A 22,892-nucleotide genomic window follows, 5' to 3' on the forward strand; every position below is an offset into this window, starting at 1 on the left:
GTGCGCCTTGGGCCCGGGGGCTACTGTCGGCGTTCTGGGAACGGGGGTCCCCAGACTTGCCTGCCTGCGGCCTGCGGCGTGGCTCAAAGGGGGGCCCAGCGCGGCCCATCTTCACCAACACAAACCCAAGACCCTCGCGAGGGGCCAAGCCTCGCGGGGCGGACGATGCGGAGCATCCTCAGGCACGGCCTCGTCAGGCTGGCTCACGAGGAGGCGGAGAGACCAAGGCAGGATACCTCACGAGGTGCCCGTGACGCAAGCCATGACGACCAAGGGCGCCAGGCGGGTGCCAGCCCGCGCAGTGTCCTCCTTTCCCCTTTGGTGCAAAGGGGGCAAGCATAGCCGCGGAGTACCGAGGCATCAGGCAAAGGTTGCCATTTCGGTGCAACGAGACCAAGACCAGGAGGACTACGAGACGGAGGTCACCGTGGAGCCCAAGACGGCGTCATCACCAGAGCTTTGCGCAGGCGAATACTACTTTTGTCAGGATAGCTGATACTAGCTGTCCCCCTTCAAATTAGCCCGCCATTGTTGACTCCCTTCCCGCTCGATATTTGGGAAGAGGACCAGGGCCTCTATAAATAGGACCAGCCACCCACAGAGCAAGGGGTTGGAAGGAACTAGGGGGATCAAAGGATAAAAGAAAGGATCAGAGAGAGAGAGAGAAAGGTGACTGAACTCCTCCCAGCAGTTCATCGCCCCAGCCAAGAACAGACCCTCGCGAGGCTGTTCTTCCTTGTATTGTTCATCATCATCAGCCCAAGAGGCAATCCACCACACCACACACTGGAGTAGGGTATTACACCACAACGGTGGCCCGAACCAGTATAAACCCTGTGTCTCTTGTGTTGTTCTTTCCGTAGTTTAGATCCTAGCAAGGCGTAGGAGTGCAGGTAGGTAGGAGGCGAAATCTCCGCGCGCACCCCAGTGTTCGAACCTCAAGTGTCTGCCGGAACACGAAATCCGAGACTCTTTGGCTCTGGGTGTTTAGGGCTTTATCCTCGCAAGGAATTCTCTCTCAAAGGCTTCAAGGTGGGTTGCTATCAAACGACAAAAGCCGTACTCTAACTCTGAGCAGCCAACCGTTTATGGTTGTAGGGGGTGGGCTATTTATAGCCACTAGGCAACCCGACCTGATTTGTCAGAAATGACCCTGGGCCACTAAGGAACTGACACGTGTTCCAACGGTCAGATTTCAAACACACACGGCAACTTTACTTGGGCTACAAGCAAAGCTGACTTATCCAACTCTGGACAAGATTTGCTCTCATAGTCTTCACTCGAAGACATAGGATTTTCGTTAAGCATCACTTCAGTCATTCTGACTGGTTCTCTTGGACCCCACTTAACAGTACGGTGGTTCCTATGACTCAACAAAGAAGAAAAAAAGATCGACGAAAGAACTAAGTCTTCGCGCTCCATAGTCTTCATGCGATGTCTTCTCTTGTCATAGTCTTCATTCTGAATGTCTTCACATACCACCTTTGTCTTCAATGTCTTCTTACATTTTTAGGGGTCATCTCTGGTGGGAAAACCGAATCAATGAGGGACTTCTACCTATGTTATCCTACAATTCTCACAAACACATTACTCCCTCAACTAGGTTTGTCGTCAATACTCCAAAACCAACTAGGGGTGGCACTAGATGCACTTCCAATAGGCAAAAAACAAAAACTGGCACTGGGCCTTCGGTTAATAGGTTAGTCCCAAAAATAATATAAAAGAGCATATTAAAGCCCATTAAACATCCAAAATAAATAAAATAATAGCACAGAACAATCAAAAATTATAGATACGTTGGAGACGTATCATTTAACATGGGTGGCCCATGACATGTTTCAACATTTTTTGGATCCAGCAAGTATCAAGCGGCCTCTGGGCCTCCCAGCCTAGCTTGTCTATAACATCAGCAGCCCAAGTTATGTTTGTTTTTTCAAGACGACGCACAGCTCAGTTCTATTTTTCTATAAGAATGCAAAACTGAACCTATATTTTCCCTTATATAATAGTGTGTGTGTATATATATAGGGTAGAACTATTCTAATCCCAGGATTAGAATAACTATTTGGATCATGTCAGCTCTATATAGGCGCGCGAGAGGAACTTCCGAGATCCCGAACCCGCTGAGAAAAAGAAAAAGGAAAAAGACCTCCCCACGCCCTACTCTAACCTCCCACCGTCAGTGTCGTCCCCACCTCCCTCCCCAGGCACCAGTCGTCGCCGCCGCCACCACCGTCCCAGCCTCTCCTTGCAGCAAGTGCCGCCGTCCCCAACCTTCCTCCCTCGGCAGAAGCACTGCCGCCCCCAACCTTCCTTCCCAGCAGAAGCTTCGCCGACCTCCTCCAGGGATCCACCGCCGTCCTCCTCCCGCCCAAACTCGGTCATGCGCACCGCCCCCTCTCCCTCCAGCTCGCTGCCGGCCGCCCCTCTGCTTCCACTAGGCAGCGACCTCTCTCCCCTACATCCACCGCGATGACGTCCTCCCTCCCCCTGGATCCACGGCAGTGGAGGGGGCCTCCCTCCCCTGTATCCACAGCATCGACGGCGGCCTCCCTCCCCATTGATCCAACGTAGCGGCAACCTCCCCTGGATCCATGGCAGTGGCGGCCTCCCACGCCCTAGATCCACGACAGCAGTGGTTGTTCATTTTACACCTTGGATGGTCCTTGTGATAGCACTTTATATTCCAGAAGTTAGTTTCAATGGGGAATGTTGTCTGACATTTTGCACCAGAACATGACAAGCTATTTACCTGCTTATGCTCACCCTTGAACACTTTTTTACAGATTGTTCCTGCCACTGCTATCCTTGATGGTTGGATGGGTCTCGATGTTGGCCCAGATTGCATCAAGACTTTCGCCGAAGCCTTGGACACCACCAAGACTATTATCTGGAACTGTCCTATGGGACTCTTCAAGTTTGAGAAGTTTGTCGCAGGCACTGATATTAGTACAACATATATCACATAACGTACATTCATCTTTCTCGTATTCGTTGTTGTTGCTAATTATAGTTGTCATTGTCTTAGGCAATCGCGAAGCAGTTGGCTGAGCTTACTAGGAAGGGTGTGACGACCGTCATTGGTGGAGGTGACTCTGTTGCTGCTGTTGAGAAGGCTGGGCTGACCGACAAGATGAGCCACATTTCGACCGGTGGTGGCGCGAGCTTGGAGCTGGTGGAAGGCAAGCCCCTCCCAGGAGTTCTCGCCCTTGACGAGGCATAGGTTGATTTGGTTTCGCCTATCAGCTTGCTGCGTGCCCTTTTCTTTGGGATCTCAAATTGGTGTAACGCTGGAACATTATATGGAAACTTTGAGATAGGTTTGTGGCCAATTTTTGCTAGTAGATGAGTCGTGAATGATTATCAACTTCCTCTGTGTGAGTGAAGTGATGTGGCAGGAATTTAACGTACCCCTGTGGATGTGTATGGTTTTAAGATTTGCGTCTTTGTGTCCGGTTTCCTTCTGTGCTGTTTGCTCTGTTCTAGTTTGAAATGAAACCTTGTCACGTATCCCCATGATTTACAAGAATCATCATGACTTACACATGGGAGTCCTAATAATAAAAAAATAATGTTTTTCGTTTCTAAAAAACTAAAAACGAAGAAGTTCAAATTGAAAAACCAAGAAAGTCCAAATTAAAAAATAATGTTTTATGTTTCTAAAAAACTAAATATGAAGAAGTTCAAATTGAAAAACTAAGAAAGTCCAAATTAAAAAAATAGAGAAGTTCACTATTTAATAAAAACGGATTTTACCCGTATCCACATAGAAACCTTGAAGTTCAAATTTAGAAAATGGGTTTGATCAGCATCCATTTGAATTTTTTCCTTTTAAATAAGAAATTAAAAATTATTGCTTAAAAAATAATAAGGTCAAACTACAATAACAGAGAAGTACAAGGTTTAAAAACACGAAAATTAAATGATTCTAAAAAACAAGGAAGTTCAAAAATAAAAAATGAACTTTTATAAATGGAATTGTTTTTTTATTTTGAAAAAAACCGAGAATTTCAAATTAAATTAACAGAGTGGCATAATGTTCATAAAAAATTTAAAATCTCATTTCAAAACCAAAAAAATGTGAACAAACCAACAAGTTCTGTTCGAAATAACCAAGAAGTTGTACGATGTTTATTACAAAAGTAGGATTTTTTTTCCATTACAAATGAATAACACCAAGATTGGATGTTTATTACAAAGTCCAAGAAATCCAAATTGAAACAACCTGGAAGTTAAATTTAAAAATAGAATAGTTCGATATTTATTAGGAAAACTCAAAATTTTCCCATTACTAACGGATAAACGAAGAAGTTCAGTTTGAAATAATGAAGAAGTTCGTCATTTATTAAAAAAACTCCAATTTTTCCCATTTCTAAAAGTACACAAAGAGGTCCAAAAATTGCGAAAAATGGAGCGGTTTGATGTCTGTAAAATTTTTGATTTATTTTTGTTACTAAAGGGTAGCGTCTTATTTTTGCATTTAAAATTACTTTGGAGCAATTCAATTTTAAAAAGAAAATCAATAATTTCATTTTAAAAGAATAAGACTATGAAGTTCAAATTATAAAATCAGAGAAGTTCAGATATTATAAAAACCTAGGATTTACATGCCCAATTTTGATGAGTGCTTTAGAAGTTAGGGCAAAAAACAAGCAGAGAGCAGTTCAAATAGATAATAGCCAGAAATTCACGTACTACATGGCATGTGTTTCATATGAGAAAAGGTTGAATAAAAAAGCAAAGTAAAAAAAATTGTTGCTAGAAGTTTAAGTCCTTGGCCGGAGAAAGTTAAAAAAATTATTGTGAGAGGGGTTCGTACAAAAGGAATATCATTTGTGTAATACTAAGGAATGGACAAGAAAATTACATACAAAAATATGTCACAGAAGTTCAACGTGAAAACAATAGGAAGTTCAACTACTACACTAAATGAATTTCACATGAAAAACTTTTAAAACCGTCGCGAGTGTGAAAAAATGATCAACACGGGAAATTTGAGTATTTACAATAGCTTTCCATCGGTAGATCACTTGCTCAATTCCAGTGAGTCGATGGAGAGCTACGAGCAAAAAAGCGCGTGACAAAACAGAGTGAAGTTCAAGTAGACATGCCGAGAAGTTCAGGTTCTTCACGCGGTGCATTTTCGAAGAATCTGTTTCACGATAAAGGCAGAACGAATGATCTCGCCATTTTCGAAATTACTTGAAAACGGCTAGGAATCAGAGAAAACCATCAACATGAAAAAGTTTCGCATTTTCCTTAGCTTTTCAACGGTATATTATTTGCCCCATTCCGATAAAATTTGTAGAAATGACGGCGAAAATACGTTTTTAGCCCTTTTCAAAATTGACTTAAAACAGTAAGGAATTGGGAGAAACAATATACCAAAAAGTTTCGCATTTCTCAAGCTTTCCAACACCATATCATTTGCTTCATTCGGACGTACGGTTAAAAAATTAGCTCGAAAATACGAACTCGGTGCAACTTGGACCGTTTTATAAATCACTTTTAAACCGTTCAAAATTAGAAAAAACTTTCAACATGAAAAAGTAACACATTTTCATAAGCGTTCCAACGCCATATCATTTGCCTCAATTGGATTAGCCGTTTAGAAATGACATCAAAAATACGAACTCAGCTGTTCGGTTTGCGAAATTTACGATTTTCCAAATTACTCTTTAACCGTAGGGAATTAGAGAAAGCTTTCAACATGTGGAAGGAGCGGTTTTGCAGCAGCTTTCCAATGCCATATTATTTGCCTCATTCCGATAAACTGTTTTAAAATGTGATCGAAAATATGATTCACGTTTTTTGTATGAAGAAAAAAAAGTTTTCAAAACTGTTCTTAAACCGCTTACATTTTGCCAACAATTTAACTTGGGTCATGATACTGGTGTCCATAGCTTTCCCACGGTATATCGCAAGCCCCATTTGGCAATGTTGGTGGAAGTTCAACCTAGCACTGAGAAAAGTTCAGGTCAAACAACTCAGGCAGTAAAATTGCAAAAAACGCAATATCATCACGACCCGAGAGCAAAATCCGCCAATGAGCGAGATTCCTATTAAAAACCGGTATTTAGTTGCTAAAAAATGTTTCTAGAATACACTAACATGATATAGAACACGACTAACCAGAATAATTCACGGGGGAAGCCACGGTTGCGAAGATAGCTCGAAGGTCGGGTTCGTACAGAGGGAAGTTTAGGCGCGTTACTCAGGCAGTTCAAGTTGTGATCAGAATATTATTCTGATCCCGTCACCAGAATAGTGTTTATGTCTGTGTGTGTGTGTGTGTGTGTGTATATCTTATTTTATTATATATATATAATAGAAACAACATAAGGTTCTGTTAAACCTGTCGTTCATCCAGCCATCTTATAGACCTTCCCACTTCCTTTATTTTTCGTTTTGATTAATCCTATATCTGAATTTTCTCCCACTTTCTTTTTCGATGTAAACTGAGTTTTCTTCCAGTACTTTTCCCTAGAACCAACTCAACTGTCCCACGTCTAGCCTAAAAATAATAATATCCCACGTCCTACTAACTCATCAAATTAGAATGATATTTTATTTCGTAAATTGAAAGTTCTTACAAAATAACAATAATAATTGTTTATATATAACTTGGAAAGTTAAATCCTAGTGATTGCGTACATAAGCTTGCAAAGATTTTACTGACCAATGCAGTAATAGACGTGTAATCATGTGTTTATGTCTTTATAACATTTCTCCGTCCAGCCCAACATGATATTTTCACCCAGCCCAGCAAGTCCGTGGATTTTGAGAAAAATGCAAATGGGCTTTAAATTCTACCATAATATATGAACGGGCTGCATAGATGCCACATCATTGTTTCACCCAACCCACCAAATGGACTAAAAAACCAAATGGACTGGCTAACATGTGGGCCAGTAGGTCGAAGCCTAAGCACTTTTGCAAAATATAAAAGCACAAAGGTCTAACCCTACGCAAGGCGTTGGATTTACATCCAACGGTCGGCATTCTTCTTCAATCTCTCGTCTTCTTCCCCCAGCATTGCCAAGACCGCCTGCTCCAGCCTCCGGCGTCCAGCAACGCTGTTTTGCGCGCCTCATAGTGAAACGCTACCCCGCCGACGGCCATGCCCTCCCTCCACTCCACACCTCCTGTTATTCTCTGCCGAGTGTAGGCCCACCCCGCACCCGAACCAGTCAACTTTCCACTCCTCTCCGTCTTTGACTCCACTGCCGCGTCTTCCCCATCTCCGGGTTGTTCCAGTCTAGGGCCTCATCGTCGTCCACCGTCTCGCTGCGCTCTGCGCGGCGTGGTCAACAAACGAGAGTCATCGGAAGAGGACTGTACATGGAGAGCCTGACGGCTGGGACCCATGAGGTCCATGGTTGCACGCAAGGACAGTTCCTCCTTATTAAGCCGAAAAAATGTTTCCTCCCCCTGACAACTGGAACCCACCGGCTGTATCTTTGCACGGAAGAAGTGCCTCCTTGTTATGTGAAAAAAAATTATTTCTCACGATGACAGCTGGGACCCGACAGATTTGGTGGCTGACTTGTGGGCCTACTAAGCGGACATGTACGCAGGGCTTTGTCAACATAATCAACAAAGGATTCTAGCAGTTGGACCGTTGGATGTTAATCCAACAGTTGTGCTCTTTCTTTAACCTCTGTTCTTGCTTCTGTCTCCCGTGGGCGGCAGTGCTGCCGTGCACCCGAACCAGTCAAGTTTCCCACTCCTCTCCATCTGCGACTCCCACTACCGCGTCTTCCCCATCTCTGGGTCATTCCAGTCTGGGGCCTCGCCGTTGTCCACCGGCCTTGGTGCGCTTGGCATGGTGTGGTCAATGTGGTCAACAAACAAGAGTCATCAGAAGATGACTGTACGTGAGAGGCTGACCGTGGGGACGCACCACGCCCATGGACACCTGCATGCAACTGCATCCTTTTTACCCTGAAAAACAATGTTTTCTCCCCCTGACTGCTGGGACCCACCAGCTACATCTTCACACGCAAGGAAGTGCGCCCTTATTACGGGCAAAAAAAGATTCCCCCTGACAGCTGGGACCCAGCAACTATATCTTCGCACACAAGAAGTGTGCCCTTATCCTCCCGGTTAGCTAGGAACCACCCAGTCGAAGCGTACATATCATTGTCTGTCTTGTCGCGAACGTGTACATACATACTGGTCGATCGGTCGCTCTGCAACGATGAACCGTGGCCGAGTAAGTAGCGGCACATGTCATAGTAGAGCCCCCCACGTAGCAGTTCAGGTTGTCCCGTCTAAACCGTGTACACGTACAAACAGCCACACACCAAAAAATACGGCCACATACGTACGTACAGGCGGGGTCTCGAATGCCTACTCGCGCATACGTACGGCCAGGGCTCCTAGACATGGCTGGGTCGGAACGGAGAAACTACGTCGCCGTGTTCATCGGGAGCCAACCGTCTTGGACGGAACAACCGGTCGAAACGAGGCCTGGCGTACCGCAGAATGGAGGAAACAACCTTGTGTTCGACCGACCATGATCGAAACGGGATCCTGTTCATCGGGAGGGGTCTGGCGTACTGCAAAATGGAGGAAATGGACTTCTCTTGGACCTCCTACGGTCGAAACGGGGTCCTGTTGATCGGGAGGGGTGTGGCGTACTGCAAAACAGAGGAAACAGACTCGTGTTGGAGCGCTACGGTCGAAATGGGGGTCCTGTTCATTAGGAGGGGTGTGGCGTACCGCAAAATGGGACTCCATGGGATACTGTTCATCTACACCATCGACTGCCTCCACGGGCTAATGTTCATCCACCGTCGACCTCCTCCAGCCTCCACCTGCGACTGTTCATCCACGGGCTCCTGTTCATCCAGCCTCCACCGCTCCTCCACCGACTACTATTCAACCAGCCCTCTCCACAGGGTCGTGTTCAACAACCCCTCCACGGGCTACTGTTCATCCAGACCTCCACCGGCTACTGTCCAACCAGCCCTCCACGGGGTCCTGTTCATCCACCCCCAACTGGCTCGATCGGGGTCCTGTTCATCCACCCCCAACCGTCTCGATCGGGGTCCTGTTCATCCAGCGGCAACGACCTCTACTACCACAGGGTCCTGTTCATCCAAAGCCCCCAACAACACTCACTGTACATCAAGGGAAGGATGCAGTATGGTTCAATCGGCTTCAAGTAGTAGAAGTAGCGAAGCAATCACTCGGGTTCAGTTAACAGCAAGGGATCGATTGGGGTTCAGTAACGTAGCGAGTGCAATCACTCAGGTTCAGTTAGAGCCCAACGCCTCGCACACACGCGTGTAGGCGTACGAGAGAAACGCACAAACCTCCATGCATCGCTTGGCCTCGACCACCCACCGTAACCGGGAACTCCCCGATATTTCCCTCGCCCTCGCTTCTACCACGTTTTTTCCATCATGGACGGCCCAAACAATGTCATGCAGCTAAGTCTCCGGCCCGCCCAGGACAAAAGGCCCATTTTCTATCATGATTTTTTGTCATAGAAGTAGGAGCCCACCACATCTATGATGATACCGGGTTTTGTCACAATTATCGTCATAGAAGTGTCATAAGCATGACAGAAAAAAATCGTTCGGCCCAAAATGTCACGGATGTGTCTTTTTTTGTAGCGAATGGGGTTCCAATCTGCAGGAATTGGTCGTCTCTGTAGTTGGGATAGGTCTTCGGCCGGTGGACTTCCTGTACTTTTTGCTGGAGTGGGATTTTTCTGTGGTATGGCTGGTGCTATGGCAACTGAAATCAGCATACCTTTTGCTAGAGTGCAGGTCCTTGTGTGGTGGGGCTTGTGGTGTGGCCAGTGAAGTATGGGTACAGTCTGCTGGAGTCGGTCCTACGTTTTGTGTCACTGGTTGTAGAGCCAATATAAGTGGGGTGCTATCTGATTTCTCCGACACCACCATGTTTTTCAAGGACTTTGCTGGTGCTCCTTCAGGTTCGGGAATCACACTATTCCTTTTTGATGTCTGATGCACAAGAACAACATTTGAGTGAAAAAACATGGTATGATGACAGATGGAATATGTATTGATAATGGATGGGCATGGGATCTTGACATATATGATGAGTACACTAAGCAGATGGTGGTGCAACAAAGTAGAAGAAATGCAAGACACCTTATGTAAGATACACGTAATCGATAAAACCTTGCCAAATTAGAACATGCACCTTGATGGGTGAATAGGACAGGCCATTTTCCTTCGACTCCTCGAGGTCAGAATAGCCATTAGGATCATATTCTGAACAAGAATCTACAGGTGGGGAGCGTGTGAGTTTCATTGTATCCAGGATGGAACTCAATGTCTTGGTGCCAATTTTGTTAGTCATTGCAGTGTTCCACAATATTCTTCTAACGTGCGCATTCTCATATTCATTGTGATTACGTACAATATCTGAGAAGCATGAAAACATAAATAGTAGAGATTATCTTTGTAATGCAGAGGATATTCTAATATAGGGGCTCCCTGTAAACCCTTGTGTGCTATCACTGGATTTTGATGAGAGAGCCCATGTGTGCTATAATATGGTGTGTGCATTAATATAAGCTGCCACAAGTACACGAAAAATAGGCTCTAGAAGTAAGGATAGTTGGTAGATGATAGGTTCATAATATACTGTATAGAGAGTTTATTGCCAAACCATGATAACAAGAACACACAACAACTAGGCAGATCGTAGTGTACATAAAAGGGGTACACCATAACTAGCATATATAAATCGGGAAAGTGGAACTGGCTGGAAAATACGGTGTTGTATTGCCGCTACTAATTGAAAGCCTATCAATCACGTACAGGCCAGCTCTATAAGCTGTTGACTGTAGATGTCCCTGCTCCCCTTCCTAACAAGGAACGCACAGTATGTACTAAATACAGAATAACAAAATAGGAACATGTTAAAGAATAGAAGAGGAATCATATTCTTGAGATTCCGCTTCTTTCCATACAATGTTGGTTGGCCAGTCATGATGAATCACGACGCCCAAAGAAATGTAATTCGATGCTGTCTCTCTATATGTGGCCACATGCATTTGGAAAATCAAGTGGGAGCATTAGCTGACCAATTAAATGTGTGTTTGTTAACTATCAGTATCATATCACAATTCGTATTTGAAGAAGTAAGCTTTGGACGTATGATTGGTGTGTTGTTTAGCTTCAAGAGTGGACTGCTGCAAGTGCGAGACAAACAACTACACAGATCATAGTGTAGATATAACGAGATAACCGTAAGCATCAGAAGTAAAATCAGGAAAGTGGAACTTGATGGAAAATATGGGCTACTATTGCCGGTATGGCTAGAAAGGCTTCAGATACCAGCTCTCTTCAATTGAAGGTGCGGTATTGTTAATATCAGTGTAACTCTCAAAGGCGACACAGCTCCACGCACTTCCTTGCTAATCTTATAGGATTCAAGTGGGTAGGCCACTATAATTCCTATCCCTATGTTTACAAAATCCTACGAATCCAAGAGGCCCAAAGAGTTGAAAGTGTCCATCACAACCGACCGAATAGACCTCTACACTGCAAATGTCCCTGCTGCTCTTCACTACAAGGAACATACTATACTACTATTATACTCCCTCCGTTCCAAAATACAAGTCTTTGTAGAGATTTCCACTATGGATCACATACAAATGTATACAAATACATTTTAGAGTGTAGATTCACTCATTTTGCTCCATATGTAGTCCATGGTGGAATCTATAAAAAGACTTGTATTTAGGAACGGAGAGAGTACTTATTAAAAAATAACAAAACATGAACATGCTAAAGAAGAGCAAGCAGATTTTGGATAATAAAATGTTCATTGCGCAATGCCCACACATGATGAACCAGAGCGCATTAAGAATGCAACTCCCTGCCGTCTCTCTATATGTGGTGCACGTGCTTTTTGAAAGTAAAGTAGGAACATTAGCTGATCAATTAAATGTTATCTATTTTAGTAATATCAACATCATATCATAACCGTATTTGAGCAACTAGTTTGGAATTATGAGTGGCACGTTGTTTAGCTTGATGGATTGAGGAGCAGTGCTAAGCAGTTATGATGATGGTACTGAATATAAAGGAATGTCTGCAAGCAAGTCGCGTGACTTTCGTCATTTGGGTCAGTCGACCATTTTAGGCGGTTGGATGAAGATCCTACGTCTCCTAACCCTTCTTATTCCTCCTCTCTGATTCTTCCCATGCAGAATACCGCACGGTTGAAGAATCACTACGGCCGTTGGATGGACATCGTACAGTCAATGGAGCTAGAATCGTTCATATTGACTAAGTTGACAAAGCCCCCCGTCCCCGTCATCTTAGTAGGCCCACAAGTCAGCCTCCCACTATGGTGGGTCCCAGCTAGTAGGGGGAGTATTCATTTTTTTGTGCATAATAACGAGGAACTTCCTTGCGCGTGAAGATATAGATGGTGGGTCAGACCAGTCAGCGGGGGGGGGGGACGTTTTTTCGTGAAACACAGAGGCCCTTCCAGTGGGTCCCAACTGTCAGGTGGAGGAATCATTATTTTGCACGTAATAAGGAGGCATTTCCTTGCGTGTGGCCATGGACCCAGTTGTTAGCCTCTCCCCGCACAGTCTACTTCCGATGGATGTCGTTCGTTGACCACTTTGTGCCGAGCGCATCCAAGGTGGTGGACGATGGCGAGGCCCCAGACATCAACGAGCCAGAGATGGGAAGACGCGGGAGTAGAGTTGTAGACGGAGAGGTGTACGAGGGTTAACTGGTTCTGGTGCGGTGTGGTTCGGCGGTCGATGGAGAAGAAAAGGAGGTGTGGAGGGGTGGAGGGATGGCCTGGGCAACGGTGGTGTAGCGCTTCACAACGAAGCGTGCTAAGCAGAGCTGCTAGTAGCAGGAGGCGGGAGCAGGTGGTCCCGGCAGTGCTGGAGGAAGAAGGCGAGAGATTGAAGATGGATGCCGGTCGTTGGATGTAAATCCAATGGCTAACGATGTCAGAATAAGTTGTTGACTAAGTTGACAATGACTTGCGTTGGCTTCGACCTATTGGCCCACATTTTAGCCTCCAAAAATGTGGCACGTATTCAACCTATTTTTTTCCAGAATTTATAGTCAATTTGATCTTTTTTTAGAATTACAGTCCATTTGTTGGGCTGGGTGAAAAAATAATGTAGCGTCCATGCGGCCCATTTATTTTTTTCCTAAAAATTACAAGCCATTTGCACTTTCTCGATATACACAATTTTGCTGGGCTGATTCCAATTATAATGTTTGGTTGGGCGCCACAATGTTATCAAAAAATAAACTGGAGCTGAGCATTTTGTTATAAATATATTTAAATAATAAGTAATTTATTATTACATTGGTCCTGAAATCTTACCAAGCTTTTGTACACAATCACCAGGATTTTCGTTGCCAAAAAATCCAGGATTTTATTGTTAAGAAATTATTTTTATAAGTTAATAAGATGTGGGATATTGTTTTCTTACATATGTAAGTATCTATTAAATATATGATGGCAATAACAATAATATATAATAACATATAAAATAATTTAAATATATATAATATAGTTAGAAGGGAAACATAAGTTGGACCTGGCGTTCCTATTCTTATATAGAAAGATAGAACAGACCTCTGCGTTTTCTTCAAAAAAAATACATAAATTGGGCTGCCGATGTTTCTGGAAAAATAAAACCTCGGATGGGAGGTACATAAGCTAGTCCATACATGAAGGCCCTCAAAAAAATACAAACCGGCATGTCGTGGGCTTCGCATCTTAAAAAAGAAAGCCTAGACAGGGCAGCCCAAAACCCAGCTGATACTTGCTGCCCAGTGATAATAAATTATACCTGGTAGCTCCCCGGCTTCGTTGTGAATTTTCTCCTATAGTAACTACATTGAAGCACCTAAAAAAATGTAACTATGTTGAAAAACCCATGGGCCCCAATGTCAGTATATCATTAGGAGGAAGTATTTTTTCGATGAGGCACTTGCTTGCATACGACCATAGACCTGGTGGGTCCCGACTGTCCGCCTCTCCACATACAATCCTCTCCAGATTCCTCTCGTTTGTTCAGCATATTCACAACGGCAGACAGTGCCGTCGTGGCGAGGGCACAAAAGCACAGGAGGAGATTGGACCACCTGAGGCAGTGCCCTATTTGTAAAGAAAGTACTGAACTAGCACAGTGGCCAAGTGACACTACCCGATAGGCGACAGCTCTTCTGCCCGGGTTCGATTCCACCTAACGCAGGGAAGATATCTCCAAATTTTTTGCCTCTGCCATTATTGACATGTGGGTCCCCATTTTCATCTACGCACACCATGTTCAACACTTGCCAAAACTTCGTCCCTCGTTTTCTCTGTTTTTTGCACACTCGACATTGTGTGGGCATTTTAAAAATAGCATACCTTTTGACTGTGCATCATATGAAGATGTGCTATGCATGAATGTTGATCAGCAAGATGTTAACTGGCTGGTAGTTCCATTTTCGACCATGAATAAAACTTCCAGCATGATGTTAACCCTATTTGAAAAGGTCGTGTTAATATAAATTCTCTGCCTCTGAAAGTTGCAGTTTCTTATCGGAAACTGAAACTTGCAGTTTCTTCTCTGAGAATCACATTGTCTGCACTTTTATAATCCTATGAAACTACATTTTTTAAGTGCTAAAAATAGATCTCTAGAATTCATAAAATACTTCATATGCTCAATACTGTAAATATGAAATTCAAAAGACATTCATATCTGAAAGTACTCTCAAAATACACAACACAAAACACAATTCACAACCTGCAAATACTGACAACCCTAAGCTCCTCCTGACAATTCATAACTTGCCCGACTATTGGGTTGGGGGGGGGCAGTCCCCTCCTATTCCTTGACGGCAGACAGCCGCCCTGTGAGGCGATGTGAACGACGAGGGAGAGGATGGCGGGGAAGCGTCATCAGGCCAACTGCTTTTCTCCTCTTGCAGTTGGGTTCGGTCGACGAAGACTCCACCGGCTCGGTTTGGCACGACACCCTCACAAACGACACCCTGTAGATGCTCGATCCTTCAATCTCTGGTGGATGCTCCATCTGGGATCAATACTCCCACCACCGCTCCCTCACGACCGGATTCGGCGAATCTGTTTGCTCCATGGCCTAGAGGAGCATCTCTATGTACTCCCGCGCGACTCCCTTCGGGAGTATCGCCGCCTTTTCGTTCTGTTGCAGATATTTGGCCATGGATGTTGCCGTCGCCGCTAGTTGGTCCTTGTTGTCAAACCAAGACTGTATCTCCAACATCCTAGCTAGCTTCACAGGGCCTCCATCTGCGATCCTCATGTATCGGTTGTACTCCTCCATCGATCTACTTCTCCACGGCACCTTCATCGGCCTCCATGGTGATGAACTCTTTCAAGCCCTGGTGGCCCTACTCGTGCCGGAGGTCACAACGAAGAATGTGCACCTTGAGCACGCGCTTGCCGCGCAGCGCCTCACCATGCAAGAAACCGTCGACCTGCAGATCCACGTCTACGAGGAAATCGTCTACATAGGCCACTACAAGGCCAACGAGGACAGAAAGACGTTGGCCTTCTTCCAGCGGTCAGAATCTTTGGACGCCATTATTTAGAAGCACGTCGACCTGGCCACGATAGTCACTGCTACTTAGTCGTCGTTCGGTGGGCTCGCGCCCTGAGTCGAGGAGGTGGACGTCTTCGATGGATGCATCTTTCTTCTTGCCTCCTGTAACCAGCACTACATCGCCTCATGGCCTTAATGTTTTATTAGTATAGTACTCTCTCCGTTCCCAAATATAAGTCCTAGAGATTCCAGCAAGTGACCACATATGGAGCAAAATGAGTGAATCTACACTCTAAAATATGTCTACATACATCCTTATGTTGTATTCCATTTGAAATATCTTAAAAGACTTATATTTAGGAACGGAGGGAGTATATGGCATTTTTATTCTAGTCGTAACGTTTTCACTGTGAGGTGGGGCCGCAGTTGAGCAAACCGACCATCGGCAAATCCCCACCCCGCTCACCACGTGTCGGCTGAGTTTAGAGTTAGAAGAGAGAAACGAGGGAGAAGAGCTAGCTGTAGCACAGACGCTGTTGTCAGATGGGACTCGTGTTGATAGAATAGGAGTACTGAGCACTCGTACCTCTTTTTTAAGGGAAAAAGTAGTCATATGTCTAGTACTACTAGTTGGGTGTGTGCAAACTATACCTGTCATCACTTTAGGTCTCCTTTTCGAACCGCAGCTACGCTTCATAGTACATATTTTTCATGCATTTATCCTCCTATATGTACTCCTAAGCTATTTCCATGTGCGCCCTTTCGTCGACATGTGGGAGATAGAGCATCTGGGTCGTAGTGCATGCATGACTCGGAGCATATGATGGGGTACTTTACATTTCAAACCTCACGAATTACATGCAACCCCCCCCCCCCAGAAGAATAAATAATTGAATAACTACATGGAACCGGATTATTTTCATAGAAACAGGATCATTCATTAAATTTTGGACATAACACGTTTAAAAATGACCGGACCTAAACCAGTCTAAGGGCCTCTTTGATTCGCAGGATACTGAACACAGTAAATGGGAGTATGATGGCGATGCCGAGATGAGGAGAACTCTAACTCAGTTAGAGGTTAGGTTAGATTCTTACTAAACTATGAACTCTCTAAAAAGAGGTGTATGGATGGCAGGGTTAGATTGACAATAAATGCTCTTTCTCAATCATTTGACTACTTTGGACCCTATTTCCTTGCCGGATTTTGTGTGGCCAGCTCTTGTGTGGCCTCCTCCCACTCACAATTGACATAAATGACCCATCTTTACAAAGCAAGCATGCCAAAACATCATAAGTTTTACTTTTTCCATACAAATGAGATATCCCACTTAAACATACAAATCGTCAATCGAGCTTCACAAAAAAATACACTCCATGAAACAAAGCATGAGCTAACTCATCACGGAAGTCATTCACGATAGGGAGGGAGCCCGGAGCCCCTCACGCACCCAGGGAGGAGCTCGTCATCGTCACTCTGGAGGAAGACTCTGTAGAGCCCAAGCCCCAGGAACCCCTACGACGCTAGCACTTGTGAGTTGAGGTCGACACCGGCATGGGTAGCAGGGCCGCTTGCCAATGACTGCGAACCGAATCTTTGGGCTTCTAGAAATAATGCAAGCCTGAAACTGAAATACCTAGAAAGGTGAACTGAATCTTTGGGACTCTAGAAATAATGCAAGCTTGAAACTAGAATACCTAGAAAGGTGAACTGAATCTTTGGGCCTCTAGAAAAATTTATTACCTCCTCAAGCAGCATCAACAATTCCATGCACGCATTACAAATCTATACCAAGTTTAATAGGATCTACTTTTCCAAATCAGAATTAGCGCTAGAGCGAGAAAGATCAATGATATGGCTGTGAGACAGAGAAGGAATGAACAAAGTCACCCCTCTCGTGACCTCCTTAGTAGAGCGTCGCCGCGCGACTGACAGAGGGAGAAAAACGACCGGTGAAGGGGGAGCGGGGTGAGCTTCGGAGGTCGGAGGGAGAGGGCGGCCGGAGGAGAGAGAGGGCGAGCGGCCCGATGGGGAACAGAGAGGAGTCGTGCGGGGGGGGGGGGGGGGAGCGATCTGGTGCGGGCAGGGGAGATTTTTTTTAGTTCTCTTTTAGTGGGCCTGAGGAGAACTAACCCAATTAGAACCTCTCCACCGGGCTAGTTTTTTTAGCTGGGTTAGAGCAAACTAGCTCAAACTAACCCCTCCTGTTTGGATACTTTGGGGCTATTTCAACCCAAACTAGCTCTAACTCAGGGATCCAAACAAAGAGGAGTAGTACTGTACTGCTACAGTCTGGATCGTAGCACATTGTTTTTATGGCCATATCACCACATTGTTTTCTACCGCTGGTTCACTAGGCTGTCGTGGTTCTCACTGCTGGTTCACTGGGCTGCCGTGGTTTGCACTCCTCCGACGTGAGTAGTAGTACTAGTATATACTATATATACCACATGATTCTTTGCTCCTTCTTACTACGTACTTCGCCAACATGTGGGAGAGCCAGCATCCGGGTCGACGTGTCATGCACCATATAGAGTGCAGAACGGAAGGGGGGCATCACCCCGGTCATAGCGCCAATAATTCATGACTACAGTGAGTAGTCATATCACAAGTCTTTCCAGTAGTAACGCGCCATCAAATCGCCACAATCTGACCTTTCCAGCAATAAGTAAGTTGAATCTGCTACTCCCTCACCCTCCTCGCTTCTCTGTCAAACCGCCTACGTGAACTGTCTGCGTGTACTGCCCAGGGAAAAGCCCCGGACTCAACTTTTAACTACGCAAAAATAGTTCGAGCTTGTTCGTTCTATATAAATACTAGTGCTGTATGTATGTTTATTCACCTGTGGGGTTGTTCAATGAATGGAGGGCCGGGGAGCACAAGTGAACAATACTACTACTAGTAAGTATGAGTCGTACAGTTAGTCACCATAAATAGAGAGTTTCTTTTCTTTAATGCCATGTACACAAATTGAAACGCTTGTTGTGGAGAGAAAAAGATAATCACTCCACTATATATGTACGCAGGGGCCTGAGCGCTGCTTTACTAGGGTTTCTCTCTTCATTCTCTCATCCTCTCTAGATCTAAACAAGACAGCGGTAGCGAAATTTTCTCTCTACTCGTCGCTGGTCACAGATCCGGCCGGATCCCTTCGGCCAGTGTGTGTAGAGGACTAAGGTGCATCGTTCACGCGGTCATCACCGGCGAGGGAGGAAACCCACAGCTACCGGCGGGGCCCGATCCTCTGCCCGTGTCGTTCTATCCGACACAGCGCCGACTGGGGAGGTCCTCCGATCCTTCTTCCTCCTTTCTGTATTGTGTGTAGACCCAACCTTCCGCCGCCGACATCCCAACGAGCCTTAGGTATAAGTTCTTCGAAAGCAGCCTTACTCTACCGCCCCAGCTCCCCATGTGTCTACATGTGCATCTTTTTCTACTTCCATCAGCTCTTCCAAATCCACCTAAATTTTTAGTATTATTAGAGGTAAAGCTACTTCATGCATTCGAATCTAGGACTTTGTTCAAACAACGAAGAAAGGGGGGGAAATCGTAGCATGAATCTAGGACTTGATTCAAAGAGGAAATAACAGGGTGAAAGTAGTAGAGACCGCATACCCAACTGACCTCTTTGTTGAAAAGGGAAATAATGGGGAAACGCAGTACAAACTGGATAAGGAACGGATCTATAATTGGTTGAAAAAAGGATAGAAAGTGGTGGCTGGTGGACAAGTCAACAGAGTATGTCGAGGATTAAATTGCTACCATCACATAGTAAAAGGTCTCCTAGATTTGCTGCCCTCATAGTAAAAGGTCTCAGGATTAGATTTGCTGCCCTCACATAGTAAAAGGTCTCCAGGATTAGATTTGCTTGCCCTCACATAGTAAAGGTCTCCAGGATTAGATTTGCTTACCTCACATAGTAAAAGGTCTCCAGGATTAGATTTGCTGGCCCTCACAAGCTATGAAACAAACTCGGCATCACCACTTTATGCCCCCTTGTAGGTACATTGTGTTGATGCTTCCACTGTCGCATGTCCTTATACCAACTTTTTGCTGTTTTTAATGTAAGGGCGCATGTAAAATGAAGCGATCACACTGTTACCTTAAGGACATATCTAAGTAGTGTTATTGTTAATCTAACGCCTCCAGTGATATAATGCAATTAAACTGTGTTACAAATGGCACTCCTGCTTTTTCCCCAGTATGATAAGTAAGTTGCTTCTTTACGCTGCTGAGTGACCTGGTGTCCCCACGGTCCCATGCCCTTAAACCAACTCTTTAGCTGCTTGTTGATTTACTGTGTCTGGTAAACAAGCAATGCCACCATTAAAGTAATCCCATATTTGAGGAATCTCATTGTTGATCGTAATGCTTCTGGTAACATGAAGCATTGCTGACGTTTTAAAATTTCTACTGTCCTTGCGTGATTGCCATGAACATAATTAAGATGCTTCTTTTCATTTTGTATATGTTTCGTATATTCTTATTGACCAGCAACTGTTTACTTTCTATCTTTTTGTGCAGATAGGGATATCCATTTCACCTTGTTGCTATTGTGACCTTTTGGTGAACTGCACAAAACACTTTTTTTGGAATGAGTGTCTTGTGCAGTTCAACTAAAATGTCACGTGGGTAACATCTCTCAATTTTGGTGGAACTGCACAAAATGGTGATTGGAGTTTCCAAAATGTCCATCAAATTCTGCTGGTAATCTCGTGCAACATTTTATTAGCCTTTGCAAGATGAGCCGTCACTGTCACCACAATGGAACGTTATTTTAGTGGAACTACACAAAAGGATAAGAAAATTATAGTTGCACCTTACATGAGCAGGAGAACCAACCTTAATGTTGCTCAATTTTTGTGCAACTACTAAAGAAGAACCTGCCAGCTCACGAGAGCAAGTACTTCTTGCTAGCTGAATGATGCAATATTTGCTTCATTTCAGGTGAGCTGGAGAAAAAGTCGGATGAGTTGAATCATCAAGTGGAGCTGCAGGTTGAGTTCAAGGAGTGCCAAAATTATAGTAATCATGCTCTTTCTTATATGTGTTGTGCAAATAGGAATACTCAACTACAGATGTTGTGATGGTCAAGAGCATTTGCCAAGTTCTTGGGTTGTATGACATGGCTAACCAAGATGGATTTAATCCCAATATTCACTTTATCAAAAGGCTCTAATGGGTTGGTTCTGAATCTTGCAAGTAGGGAATCAATGAGATGTGTAGGCATCTTTGTTGTACTTATTATTTGAATCTTATTTGTTGGTTATGAATCTTGCAAGCCGGGATTGAATGAGATGTGTAGGCATCTTTGTTGTACTTATTATTTGAATCTTATTTGTTGGTTCTGAATCTTGCAAGCTAGGAATCAATGAGATGTGTAGGCATCTTTGTTGTACTTATTATTTGAATCTTATTTGTTGGTTCTGAATCTTGCAAGATGGGAAACACGACATGATGATGCAGAGGATAGCAACCATAGCAAACAGTTCAAACTTGGTACTATTATCTGTGTGAAAGTGCGAAAATGTGCTGATCGTGTGCGTCCTGAGAATAATAATTCTAATTGTTGTGCATGTTGATCCTATGGCACTGATAGAACAAGCTAATGCATTCCTTGTTTTAAGAATAAATTTTTGTTAAAGCTAATTAAATTTAAGTAAAGTGACCACTAACACTTGTTATTATAGTACCAATACAAACCCGCTCGTGAACCGACGTGTGGCTGGAATAGGTTTCTTAATGGAGGCATTTGAATGAGTCGAGGGTGCATGTTCTTCCGGGCATGCATCGGGCGAGGGAGGGGTAGTAACTGTTGTCGCCTGTACACACTCAGTTTACTGTTGAATCCAGTTCCCCAAGAGCTGGAAAATGAACTCCTGCCGCCGCCTATCCACTCGTTCACTTGAAGAGACTCCAATGGCGATCCGAGGGGTGAGCCTGCTGGATATGGACTTCAGCAAGGAGTTCACCTTTAAGTTCGCCGTTAAGTCCCATGGCTGCACCAGGTTGAATGTTATGTACACCAACAATCCAGACTCGGTGAAGCTCTGCCTCGCCGATTCAAGCAGTACCTACAGGATGAGAAAGCACAAGGTTGAAGGACTAGACCTTGTGCCCATCCATTCGTCTCCGGACAGGGACCAAGGGATCGCCGTCGCCCAGGTATGCGTGCAGGACGAGGTTCTCGTCTACCACTGCTGTAGGGCCATCATAGGTTCTGGAGCATTCACCCGTTTCATCGGCAGCACCGACTGCACCTTCTCTACGGTGGAGAGAAGGAAGAATGCGACGATTCGGCCATCTGGTGCAACAAGCTTATCGACATCCTGAAGCAATACAAGATCATCGGCAACGGGCAGGAGAAGGACTCTGTGGACGACCTTGCCGAGACAATCATTGATGTAACACCCACGATGCGGCTATATCTCCCACGTGTCAGAGCACGACTTAGAGGCATAACCGCATTGTAGGCATGTCGCAAGAGGGGTAATCTTTACACATCCCATGTACTGAATAATAAAGAGGTATAGAGTTGGCTTACAATCGCCACTTCACACAATACATGATTATAGCATTACATCATCCAGATACAATCAAGGTCCGACTACGGAACCAAAATAAAAGAAGACTACCCCTAATGCGAAAGATCCCCGATCGCCCCGACTGGGCTCCACTACTGATCAACGGAAATGAAACAACACAAAGAACGAGATCTTCATTGAGCTCCTCCTTGAGCTCGGTTGCATCACCTGCACGACATCATCGACACCTGCAAATTGGTTTTGGAAGTAATCTGTGAGTCACGGGGACTCAGCAATCTCACACCCTCGCGATCAGGACTATTTAAGCTTATGGGTAGTTAAAAGGTATGTGAGGTGGAGCTGCAGCAAGCACTAGCATATATGGTGGCTAACTTATGCAAATGAGAGCGAGAAGAGGAGCAAAGCACGGCCGTGAACTAGAAGTGATCCTGAAACTACTTACGTTCAAGCATAACTCCAATCCCGTGTTCACTTCCTGGACTCCGCCGAGAAGAGACCATCACGGCTACACACGCGGTTGATGCATTTTAATTAAGTTAAGTTTCAAGTTTTCTACAACCGGACATTAACAAATTTCCATCTGCCCATAACCGCGGGCATGGCTTTCAAAAGTTCAAAACCCTGCAGGGGTGTCCCAACTTAGCCCATCACAAGCTCTCACGGTCAACGAAGGATATTCCTTCTCCCAGGACGACCCGCTCAGACTTGGAATCCCGGTTACAAGACATTTCGACAATGGTAAAACAAAACCAGCAAGACCGCCCGATGCACCGACATCCTGATAGGAGCTGCACATATCTCG

Source organism: Triticum urartu, chromosome 5 (genome assembly GCF_003073215.2).
Source record: "Triticum urartu cultivar G1812 chromosome 5, Tu2.1, whole genome shotgun sequence".
NCBI classification, from domain to species: Eukaryota; Viridiplantae; Streptophyta; class Magnoliopsida; order Poales; family Poaceae; genus Triticum; species Triticum urartu.